This window comes from Equus caballus, chromosome 3, assembly GCF_041296265.1.
Source record: "Equus caballus isolate H_3958 breed thoroughbred chromosome 3, TB-T2T, whole genome shotgun sequence".
NCBI classification, from domain to species: domain Eukaryota; kingdom Metazoa; phylum Chordata; class Mammalia; order Perissodactyla; family Equidae; genus Equus; species Equus caballus.
Genome location: NC_091686.1, coordinates 24107509 through 24119571, shown reverse-complemented (window position 1 = coordinate 24119571; position 12063 = coordinate 24107509).

Sequence of the window (12063 nt, the reverse complement as noted above, 5' to 3'; positions counted from 1 at the left end):
GTGGTTAAGTGTGCATGTTCCGCTTTGGCGGCCCGGGGTTCGCTGGTTCGGATCCTGGGTGTGGACATGGCACTGCTTAGCAAGCCATGCTGTGGTAGGTGTCCCACATATCAGGTGGAGGAAGATGGGCACGGATGTTAGCTCAAGGCCAGTCTTCCTTAGCAAAAAAGAGGAGGATTGGCAGCAGATGTTAGCTCAGGGCTAATCTTCCTCAAAAAAGAAAAGAAAAGAAATTACAGAACTCTAACAGGGTAACTGATGACCTCATAAAACTGCTAACAGAAGATTAAAATCAGGAATCAATTACACAGGACTGAATGAACTGATGAGGATGATTATAATTTTTATGACTTTTGTTTGAAATATTGTTGATTTTTAAAAATGTTCTGTGTTTCTTTTCAAATTTAAGGAAACTTTTTTCTCCTTTCTTTCAAGCTAACTATGACATATCAATTTGGTAAATTATACCTTTGTAAGAAGAATTGAAACATTTATTTATTTTTTTCCCTACTGGATCCCTCCAGGATTTTGAAACTCTTAATGAATGAGTATTGTTTTCATGGCAATATAGTTACTTGCATAAATTCAATAAGAATCTGTTCTCCTTATAACAGGACACAATTGGAAAAATTTGGCTTTGACGGGAATGTTATATTTGAGAGAAACATACAGAATCAGATATGAAAAGACAGCTTTTGAGGAATAAAGGTTGACTTTCTGGAATAGAGCCACTTAGAAATATTGATCTGGTACCTTGTTGGCATGATTCCCAGCAACCACACTGGGTAAGTAAAGAAGGTCACTTATCTGACAGGTGCAAGGAAACTCAATATTTTGAGGAACCTCAAGAGAAGAGAAGAATTCACCCAAATCTAAGGTATTGCAGGTGAAGCCTGATGACAGATCTTTGGCTTGGCTTTCCTGGCCTTGAGAAGCCTTTAAAGTTCAATCTGAAGGCTGGCCTGGTGGTGTAGTAGTTAAGTTCACACACTCTGCTTTCAGGGCCCAGGGTTCACTGGTTCAGATCCCAGACACGGACCTACACAGCACTTATCAGGCCATGCTGTGGCAGGTGTCCCACATATAAAGTAAAGGAAGATGGGCATGGATGTTAGCTCAGGGTCAATCTTCCTCAGAAAGAAAGAAAGAAGAAAGAAAGAAAGAAAGAGGAAGGAAGGAAGGAAAGGAAGGAAAGGAAGGAAGGAAAGAAAGTTTAATCTGGGATTCCTTATAAGAAGTTCCAGCAAAGTAGATTTAAATTTTTTTAAATTGCTTTTTTCTCTCCAAATCCCCCCAGTACATAGTTGTATATTTTAGTTGTGGGTCCTTCTAGTTGTGGCATGTGAGATGCCACCTCAGCATGGCCTGATCAGCAGTGCCATGTCCATGCCCAGGATCCAAACCAGCAAAATCCTGGGCTGCTGAAGTAGAGCACATGAACTTAACCACTCGACCACGGGGCTGGCCCCAGCAAAGCAGATTTAAAAGAACTTATATGATCAATGGCTATTCTTGCCATACTTATATAAATAATTGGTCAAGTTTATTGAAACTAAACTTATTTTGCAAACCACTTAGTCTTAATTTGGCTATCTTTTATAAAAAATGAGGATGATTTTAGAGAGAAACTAAGTTTCAATAGAAACTATAGTACACATTCACAGATATTAGGTTCTAGTTCTGATAAGTGTCTTTGAGATTTTTGTTTTATATCTGTTAACTGGACTAGATCCTGAATTCTTCTAGTCTCCTGAAATATCTGGCTACAAATATCTCCAAACTAACATTTTCAATTTTTTCCATCACTTTCATTTGGAATCATTGAGAACGGAATCTGCCCTTTTCCCTGAAGCCTTGTAAACTTAAGCTGGACAACTGGATATAAACTTAGGAGAGATTCATGTCTATTGCTGTATAAACCACTCAGAAAGATACCTGAATGCCTGATGACATCAACAGAGACATATCAAACTGCAAAAGATGCTTTTACCCTCACATCTAGAAATCTTCTTGATTTGCTTCCCCCTGGGCTCAGGAACTGGTTTATAATTTGCTCCAACCATTAACCTTGCTTTTCTTTTTGTTTCTCTAGAAATGCCTCTTATTGACTACTTGCTTACACAATATAGAGCTAATTTTGGGAGCCCACCTGCATCACCGCCTTACTAAGAGACTGGTTCAATGAGATGGAATGACCTACACTCCTTATCAGTAGATATCCCCAGAGGCACCCTGTCCAGACTGGTTTTCAGGACTGTTTTCTTGGATTCTCCAAGGGATTAGGTCTATTTTTCAGGGACTGTTAAAATTTGGGTTGCCTATACTTCTTATCCTTCTAGTTAGATACTTGATTGTAAAATGTGCCTTTAGATATTGCTCCAAAACTGTTGAGCAAAGTACAAAAACTCTAATAATGCAAAATGTCAACCTGAAGCTGAGAACAAGAAAATATTTCCACATGAGTGTTAAACAGTTTCATTCCTCTAACCCAGATCTATGCCCAAATCCAGTAGGAAGTAGCTAGATTGGCTGTCACCCCAAATCCCTCAAGAATGAGGAATGACCAGAGAATAGGTGGGATTGAAACTGGCAAGCAGTTAGCCATTGGTGCTTAAGTAGCTAGGAACTAAATTTTTTTTCCTTTTTACAATTACTGATTATAGCTTCTAGCTCTTTACCCACCCAATGTTAACTGTGCTGTTTAGGCAATATGCTATCTGACTCCCACTAGTTTCCTATAGATAACATCTCCCTGGAGCCTGGGTCACCACAGTAATGGGTATTTGAGCTGTTTTTCAGGAATTAGAAGCCCTTGGCAACTTCAGGCCAATTGAGATCACCAACCCATCAAGTGGGCCCATGCAGATGTCTGATAAGTGACCTTTTGACATCAAGTGGCTAAAAACTCCACCCTCAGATCATGCTAACACCATCATTTTGAAAACATGTGTGCTATGAAGAGCCATGAAGTCTGACTACACTTTCACAGATGATCAATTACCTCACCTCCAATCATCTATCTCCACATTTCAGACGACCTTGCCCCTCTACCCCATAAATATCCCTGAGTCCCTATTTTTGGGGAAGCAGATTTGAGACTCATTCTCTCATTTCCTCACTTGGCTGCCTTGTGATTAAACACTCTCTCTGTTGCAATCTTGTCATCTCAGTGTTTGACTTTCCAGGTGAGGGGCAAAAATGAACCTGGTTCAGTAACATGCCTATAAATGCCAAAAGGAACACCCCATATGAAGCATCTGATATGCTTCATATGCAAGCCATGTGGGGCTGGCTTTGTGATGATGGGGATATTCACCTGCTGAATATGCTTGTTACCCAAGTTATGGTAAATGCTGTGATTAAGGGGGCCCTTTTTGCATGGGCACCACATGTAACTTTACTGCTACAAAACTGAACAACAGTTAGAGAAGTCTTATTGGATTTGTGATATCAGCTTCCCTGTATGGGTCTTATGGATGCCAAGAACATTAAAGTAATTAAGAAAATGGGGGAGAATCAAGGGACTCAATCTAGCAGAGTGGAAGTCGTCAGATGGTTGTTCAGAAATGGGATGGGTAAAGGGGACATTGATGGAGTTGAAACAAAGGTGTTGATGCAGCACTACTAAAGACTGAGTGGGCCAATGGGACCCCTTGGTGGTCCTCCAAGCTTTGTTGTTGTTAGTGCTGTGGAGTTAATTCTGACTCCTAGCAACTCTGTGAATAGCAGATTGGAAGCCTGCCCGGTCTTTTTGTCTCATTCTCTCACCTTCCAGCGCTATTATTAGACAATGCTCTGCTGCTATTCATAGGGTTTTCATGGCTAATTTTGTTAGAAATGGGTGTCCAGGTCCTTCTTCTAGTCTGTCTTAGTCTGGAAGCTCTGCTGAAACCTGTCCATCATGGGTGACTCTGCGGGTATTTGAAATATTGGTGACATAGCTTTCAGCATCACAGCAACACACAGCCACCACAATATGACAACCAACAGATGGGTAGTGTGGTTCCATGACTGGGAAACAAACCCAGGCTGCAGTGATGAGATTAACAAATCTTAACTACCAGACCCCCCAACATTAAAGGGTCCTGAACAAGTCTGCTCTATATACCCCAGTTTGGGAGAATTTAAAAAGCAGGAAGGCAAGGATTATGATGAGAAACCTGACCAGGAATCCCCTGAGGTGATGGTTAGGTAGATTAATTAAGCTAAAGATTGACCTAGAGACCAGGGTCTTCTGGCCCCACCCCTGGGTGGAGACCCTAGGCATATGCACATGTTTGGTTAAAACAGCCAGAAGGGGAAGAAGAAACTTTTCTGGAACTCCTTGACACAGGAGCCCAATGCACTGTGATTCCAAAACCTGTTTGTGAAATCTTAACAGGGACTGAGGTTAGACTGGGAGGATACAGAGATGCAATGGTTGATGGGACTTAGGTAAAAGTTTGGATGAAAATTGGGACTTTTGAATAGATTTTCTGTGAAATGGTCACATCTCCTTTACCTGAATGTGTTATTGGGATGGATATTATGTCCAACTGAGGATTACTTCCCCCACCTAACATTGTAAAACAGAAGGCATGTAAGTCCGCCCTCAAGCCAGTCTTACCTGAGCCCAAACAGTGGTTAACTTTGTAGGGGAGGAAGACATTTCCTCTACCTGTTGTGGGTTCTTCTGGCCGGAGAACGAATTAAATTCACGAGACAGAATAACAGGAGAAAATTAAACAAAGCCTTATAACATGTAGACATGGGAGAGGCCCAGGCAACCTGAGCAACTTGCCAAAATGGCTGAAGCCCCCACCTTAAATGAATGAATGAATCACCTTAAATGATGAAGCCACCATCTTCAGCTAAAGACAAAGGAGGATGTTGTGGGTGGGGGGAGTCAGTTACAGAAGATTACCAGACAAGTACTGTAAACAAGAGAAAGATTATTATGCAGATTTAAGTCCTTGCCTTCCACATTGATTAAGAGTTTCTAGAGATAAGGTCATCCCTCCTCCCTCCTGGTACAGAAAGGGAGGCACCTTTACAGATGGAGACTTCATTTACAATGTAAATGTCTCTTAACAAAAGGTAAGTAAATTCTCCTTTTCAGTTTCTTTCCTGTCTGCAGTTTTTAAAAGTAACCAGCCCCAAATAATCCTCATGCCAAAGAGACATATCTTGGGGTGGCCAATTCCAGTCCCCCACAACTTAAAACAATATAGAATACCTGGTGGATAAAAAGAGATTACTGCTTTAATTAATGACATGCTAGAAACTGGTATCAACAAATTCTCTGTACAAAAATGCTGTGTGGCCTGTGAAAAAGGCAGATGGCTCATGGAAACTGACAGTAAACTATCGAGGCTTAAATAAAGTTGTACCTCCCATAGCCTCAGCAGTCCCAGACATGGTTTCAACCATACAAAAAATACAGCAGGCTAAAGGAGGCTGATACTCAGTGACTGATCTTGCAAATGCTTTCTTCTCTCCCTCTCCCTAAAAAGAGGCCATTGCAGTTTGCCTTCACACAGGAAGGATCCTAATTTATGTTGACTGTGCCACCACACGGTTATCTGAACTTACCAACTTGTCATAATTAGGTCATATAGAAGGACTTTGGACTTGAAGCAGGTCTCAAGTGCAATGATACACTCTATTGATAACATTATAATAATATTGGAAAATAAAGAGCAGGCTAAGAGTGACTTGAATGCGATGGTGACTCACATGACCAACTGGTGCTGGTTTATAAATCCAGCCAAGGGCCAAGGCCTGCCCAAGCAGTGAAATTCTTAGGAATAACCTGGGCAGGAGCTATCCAGGAAATTCCACAATAAACTAAAAATAAACTGTTGTCACTACCCACTCCTAGGACCAAACAAGAAGCCCAGTGTCTGGTTGGTTTATTTGGATTTTGGAAATTGCATATTCCACATCTGGAAATACTGCTAGCTCCCATCCCATCTATAACATCACCTGAAAGAAAGCTGTATTTGAGTGGACCTGATCAAAAGACCTGCTGCGTGATTATGTCAATTACTGAGATGACAGTTTGCAAAGAGAAAGGATTTAATCACAAGGCAGCCAAGTGAGGAGGTGGGAGAATCAATCTCATATCTGCCTCCCCGAAAAATGGGGATTAGGGATATTTATGGGATAAGGGGCCGGGGGTGTTCTGAAGTGTGGGAATAGATGATAGGAGCAGAGGAGATGTGAAGTAATTGCTGATCTGCACAAGCATAGTCAAGCTTCAGGACTCTTTGTAAGACACATGCTCACAAAATGGTGGCGTTAAAAGACACAACACAGGAACAGCCAGATGGAAGAGAAGCATAGAGAGTGATGATGTGAGGGTGGTGTTTCAGCTCCTTGACATCAAAGGGTCATGTACTGGTCATCACTGCAGACCCAGTTGATGAGCCCGTGGTCTTAACCAGCCTGAACTGGAGAAAGAGTCAACTTTCAGTTCCTGAAAAACTTAAGCACCCCACCCATTACCATGGTGACCGAAGGTCAGCTGTTATCTACCGGGTAGGCTTTCGTGATGCATCATCTAACTACTTTTGCAAACAGACAACTAACTGAGTATAGTTAAAGCAAGTGGGCCCCTGGTTTTACTCCTGCTTTGGGAACCTGACAAGGCCGAATGGAAGCCTGAAAACCTGAGTGTCCTCACCATGGGAGATATTTTCATATGAAATGATGATGTACTGGATGGTTATTAATGACTGAATGGGATTCTAATAATGTGCCAATATCTTTTGACTTTTAACATTGTTTTGCTATAAGGGATCCATGTTTGAACACCAGGGGTGGACTGTGATATTCTAATTTATAATAAGAAATATATATTTGATCTTCGCCTCTGTTTCTGGCACAGCTCCTAAAACTCTTGGAATTTCCCAAGTGATGAGAGTGATAAAGGTATCTTTTGTTAGGTTAATGAGGTGACTTTTGGACCTCACCTAAGGATGATGGCTGGTTGCCAGGAGAACCAACTGTGAGATTAGAAGGTTGGAACTTTCAGTCCCACCCCATGACCTCTGGGGAGGGGAGAAGGGCTGGAGATTGAATTCAATCACCAATAACCAATGCTTTAATCGGTTATGCTATGTAGTAAAACCTCCAAAAAAACCCCAAAAGGACAGGGTTCAGAGAGCCTCCAGGTTGGTGAACATATGGAGATTCAGGGAGAGTGGTGCCTCTGGAGGGGGCATGGGAGCTCTGGGCCCCTTCCCCATACGTTGCCCTGTGCATCTCTTCCATCTGGCTGTTCTGAGTTATATCTTTTTATAACAAACTGGTAATCTAGTGAGTAAACGGGTTTTCTGAGTTCTGTGAGCTGCTCCAGCAAATTAATTGAACCCAAGGAGGAGGCTGTGGGAACCTCTGTCCTAGAGCCAGCTGGTCAGAAGCACAGGTAACAACCCAGGCTTGTGACTGGTGTCTCAAATGGGGGGTGGGACAGTCTTGTAGGAATGAACCCTTAATCTGTGGAATCTGATGTTATCTCCAGGTAGATAGTGTCAGAATTGAGTTGAATTTTAGGACACAACAGGTGTCTGAGACTTGCTTGTTGGTGTTGGGGAAACCTTCTCTCCCATATACACACACAGTAGAATTGGGTGCAGACCCCTTTTACCATTGGACCATACCAATTTTGCACAGCAGGAGACAGGCCTAATGTCTTTTCTACTGTTGATGCAAATAATCCATAACCAACCTATAAATCAAAATTGGGGTGAGTTTACTATGAGCCAGAGTGAGGATTCTAACCCGGTAAGGCCTTAGAAGGCCTTCTGGAGAAGCATGGGTTTCAGTACATTCTTGTATCTTTTTAGAAGAAAGAACATACATTAAACACACCCAGGATACATTTCCATCAAAATTTCAAAGAGGTATTCAGTTATAAATTAGCAGGTCAACATGACCCTCATGTCAGGAAAGGGACTGATCTGGTGTTCCCATTAGGCGTAGGAGGGGAAGAATGTATTCTTAAGAGAGTGCTTTCTGTACATTAATGGATACGCAGATGTACAATGTATGTTTGATAGGCCCTAAGTCAGGCTTTTTAGTTCAAGCTGAATCAGTTTTGAACTCAACTAGTTACCAAATACTTCAATATGTGAAACTCTCTTGTCACCACTCACTATGAGCCTTCTCAGTGATCACCGTGATGGAAGGATGGGCATGGTGCCCGGCAATGAATATCCAAGTGAGGAGTGCGAGGGCTCTAAGATGAGTATCAGTGACTCCAGAGGCCTTTGCCTTCCTCTCTCCCTCTTCCTCCTCACTAGAGGCCTTGATAACCCTGTCAGCTTTTCCCTTGGTGGCAGGGACAGCTCATGAGGTTTCTTGGTTCTGTCTCATTCAGGGGAAAGCCAAGGGCACTCAGGATCTGTGGTATCTCAGAGGAAATAAGCATGTAGCCCAGATGGATCTTTAAGAAGGTTATGGATTGTAGGGTCTTTATAGACACTGGCCAGTGGGCATATTTTGGTAGCAGTAACAATTCTGAGCTGGTTCCAAAAACCTCAATAGGCCATCAGCTCCCTTCTCTCCTGCTGTGCAAAATCTTTAAGGAAGGTTTGAATTTCAGTTAAGGCATAGTTTCTGATCTTAGTTTCTGCTACATGATTTTCTCCCGTTACCTTAATCTTATGTGTCGTTACCGGAAAAATCTGTGGATAATGTCCCTGTGAGCCTTCTTCTTAGGCGACTGCTTTCCTTTCCAGGACCTCTCTGGGATTGGGGTCTGCCTCCACTAGCACAATACTCACAGGGTCTTTGGGGAAAGCCCCGAGGCCTCTGAAGCGTACTACCAGAATATGGTTGGCATGCTGCAGCACTCAACAACGCCCAGGAAGCTTCCATTGGGGTTTGCATTTATCAAAGAGCTCATGTACTTCCTCAGGGTTCTTAGGAGGTGCTGGCACCAGAAGTTCAGGACACTTAGATTTGTCCATTAATTTTATTTATTTACTTATTTTTAAAGATTAGCACCTGAGCTAACATCTGTTGCCAATCTTTTTTTTTCTTCTTCTACAGCACATAGTTATATATTCTAGTTGTAGGTCCTTCTGGTTGTACTATGTGGGGTGCTGCCTTAGCATGGTCTGATGAGCAGTGCCATGTCTGCGCCCAGAATTGGAACCGGTGAAACCCTGGACTGCCAAAGCGGAGCACACGAAGTTAACCACTTGGCCACGGGCCAGCCCCTGTCCATTAATTTTTTAGCAACACTGCACCAGGGATGGGACCCATGATATCCCATTGGACCAGGGGATGAAGAGTGACACCAGTGAATGAAGTGGTGACACAGAGACCATAGGCCTCTGCTGCATTTCTCCTTTTGTGGTGCCATTGGCTTCCTGTTGTAAAGCTATCTCACTCATCTGGGTTAGGACATGTAGTCTAGGCATGACCCACTGACTCAGTGGTCGCAGGCGGAGGTCTCCTGTCCTCCTTACCTACGGGAATATCCTTTCCTCCTGCCGTTGGCCCAGAGTCTTTCCTTGGGCAGTGATAACAGCCTTGCAATCCAGTCTACTCTCCTTAGCCCTCCTTGGCCTTGAGGCATGGAGAACCCTCACGTACATTAATAGTTAATTAAGACCTTTATTACTAGTGGCCTAATTGTCTCGTTAAACTATATGGTCTTCATCATGCTACTCTGGGCAGATTGTTGGATTATTATGGCAGCAGTGACATTCTGGGATGGATGCCACAGGCAACACACAACAGAGGCAATATAAGAAAGCACATAACTGGGGCCAGCCTGGTGGCGCAGTGGTTAAGTTCACACGTTCTGCTTCGGCAGCCTGGGGTTCACTGGTTTGGATCCCGGGTGTGGACCTACACACCTCTTGTCAAGCCATGCTGTGGCAGGCATCCCACATATAAAGCAGAGGAAGATGGGGATGGATGTTAGCTCAGGGCCAGTCTTCCTCAGCAAAAAGAGAAGAGGATTGGCAGCAGATGTTAGCTCAGGGCTAATCTTCCTTAAAAAAAAAAGAAAGAAAGAAAGAAAGAAAGAAAGAAAGCTCACATAACAGCGCAACAAATCTCCAACAAGCAGTGTTTCCTTCCCAGGTGGTGTAACCCACCAGGGTTGGTCAGTTGCAGCTATAGGGCATTCCCCTTGGTTAACTGCAAGGCAATCATGCAATCCTGCCAACTATGCCAATCGTTTTGTGCAGGTCTCAGCCTATTGATAAAGATGCTATTGCTAGAAATGCATGGGGCACTCGCCTGAGCCTGTAGTGAGCTCCCCACAGACATCTCCCCTTTCAGAACCAGTCTTGTGGCTGGACCTGTCTTTGTGGTTCTTATTATGATTGCAGCCTGGCTCTGTATCTAGTCGTGTGGCTGGCAATGTGTTTATTCAAGATAGCCATCTTGGAAGTGGAAACCTCAGCAATCAAAAGCTTAAGTCAGGCACTTGCATTATAATAAAAAAACCAAAAACAATTGTCAGGTGCTTATACTACAGTGATCTTGTTACTGACCTCTAATTTAATTCTGTTGTGATTAGAGAACACATTCTATATGATTTCAGTCCTTTTAAACGCATTAAGACTTGTGTGGCCCAGCTATGTCTATCTTGGTGAATGTTCCATGTGCACTTGAATGTGTATTCTGCAGCTGCTGATGAAGTGTTCCATCAATGCCAATTAGATCAAGGTGCTTAATAGTGTTCATATTTTCTATGTGTTTGTTGAATTTTTGTCTAGTTCTTTCAATTGCTTAGAGAAAGTGTTAAGATCTCCAACTATGCTTGTGGGTTTGCCTTTTCTTCCTTTAAATCTGTCCATTTTTGCTTTGTCTATTTTGAAGCTGTATTATTAGGCACACACATGTTTATATCTTCTTGAATTGACCCCTTTATCATCATGATTACCCTTATCTCTAGTAATATTGTCTTGGAGTCTACTTTATCTGATATTAAGAGCGCCACTCCAAGCTTCTTATGACTCCTGGTTACATGTACTATTTTTCCCATCCACTTACTTTCCATCCATGTCTTTATATTAAAAGTATGATTCTGGGGCCATCCCGGTGGTGCAGCGGTCAAGTGCGCACGTTCCACTTTGGCGGCCCAGGGCTCACCGGTTTGGATCCCAGGTGTGGATATGGGACCACTCAGAAGGTCATGCTGTGGTAGGTGTCCCACATAATAAAGACGAGGAAGATGGGCATGATGTTAGCTCAGGGCCAGTCTTCCTCAGCAAAAAGAGGAAGATTGGCAGCAGATGTTAGCTCAGGGCTAATCTTCCTCAAAATAAATAAATAAATAAATAAAGTATGATTCCTATAGTGCATATAATTTTGTCTTTTTATTTTTTTATACATACTTGACAACTTTTGCCTTTTATTAATGTGGTTGAATTTTAGATCTTCCATTTTACTATCTGTTTTCCATTTGTCCCTCCCCCTTCCCTTTTGTTGTCGTTCTCTCCTTTGTTGCCTTCTTTTGGGTTAAAAATATTTTTAGAGTTCCATTTTAATTTATCTATTGGCTTTTTTTAGATATACCTCTTTCCATGATTATTTCAGTGGTTGCTCTAGATGACAATACACAGGCTTAACTTTTCATATTCTTCTTAGAGTTAGTATTGTACCACTTCATGTACCTTAAGAAAATTCCTTAGCTTCTCTGAACCTCAGTTTCTTCATTTATAAACAAGAATAATGAACTTGTCTCATGGGTTATTTGACTATTGAATGAGCTAATGCATATAAAGCAAACAGTGTACTGCCAAGAGCAATACCTATTATCACCCATTCCCCTAAATGGCCTGCTCCATCAATGAGTTTATGTCTCAGAGTATCCCTCAGCTGCCCCTTCTTTGCCCAGCCCTGGCCATCGTGTGCCCACTCTTCAGGCTGCTCCTATACTCAGTACAGCGAACCAGTTGACCATAGCCAGTCCCAGCCTCTCCCCGGCCCCGAGCTCTTTCTTCATCGCAGACGAAGCCTGGTCCTCATCACAGACTGAGCTTGGCTTTATTTGTCAACGTTACAGCAAGAGGATCTGAGGCCACAGTCCCACAGACCTCCTGCTACCTTCAAATG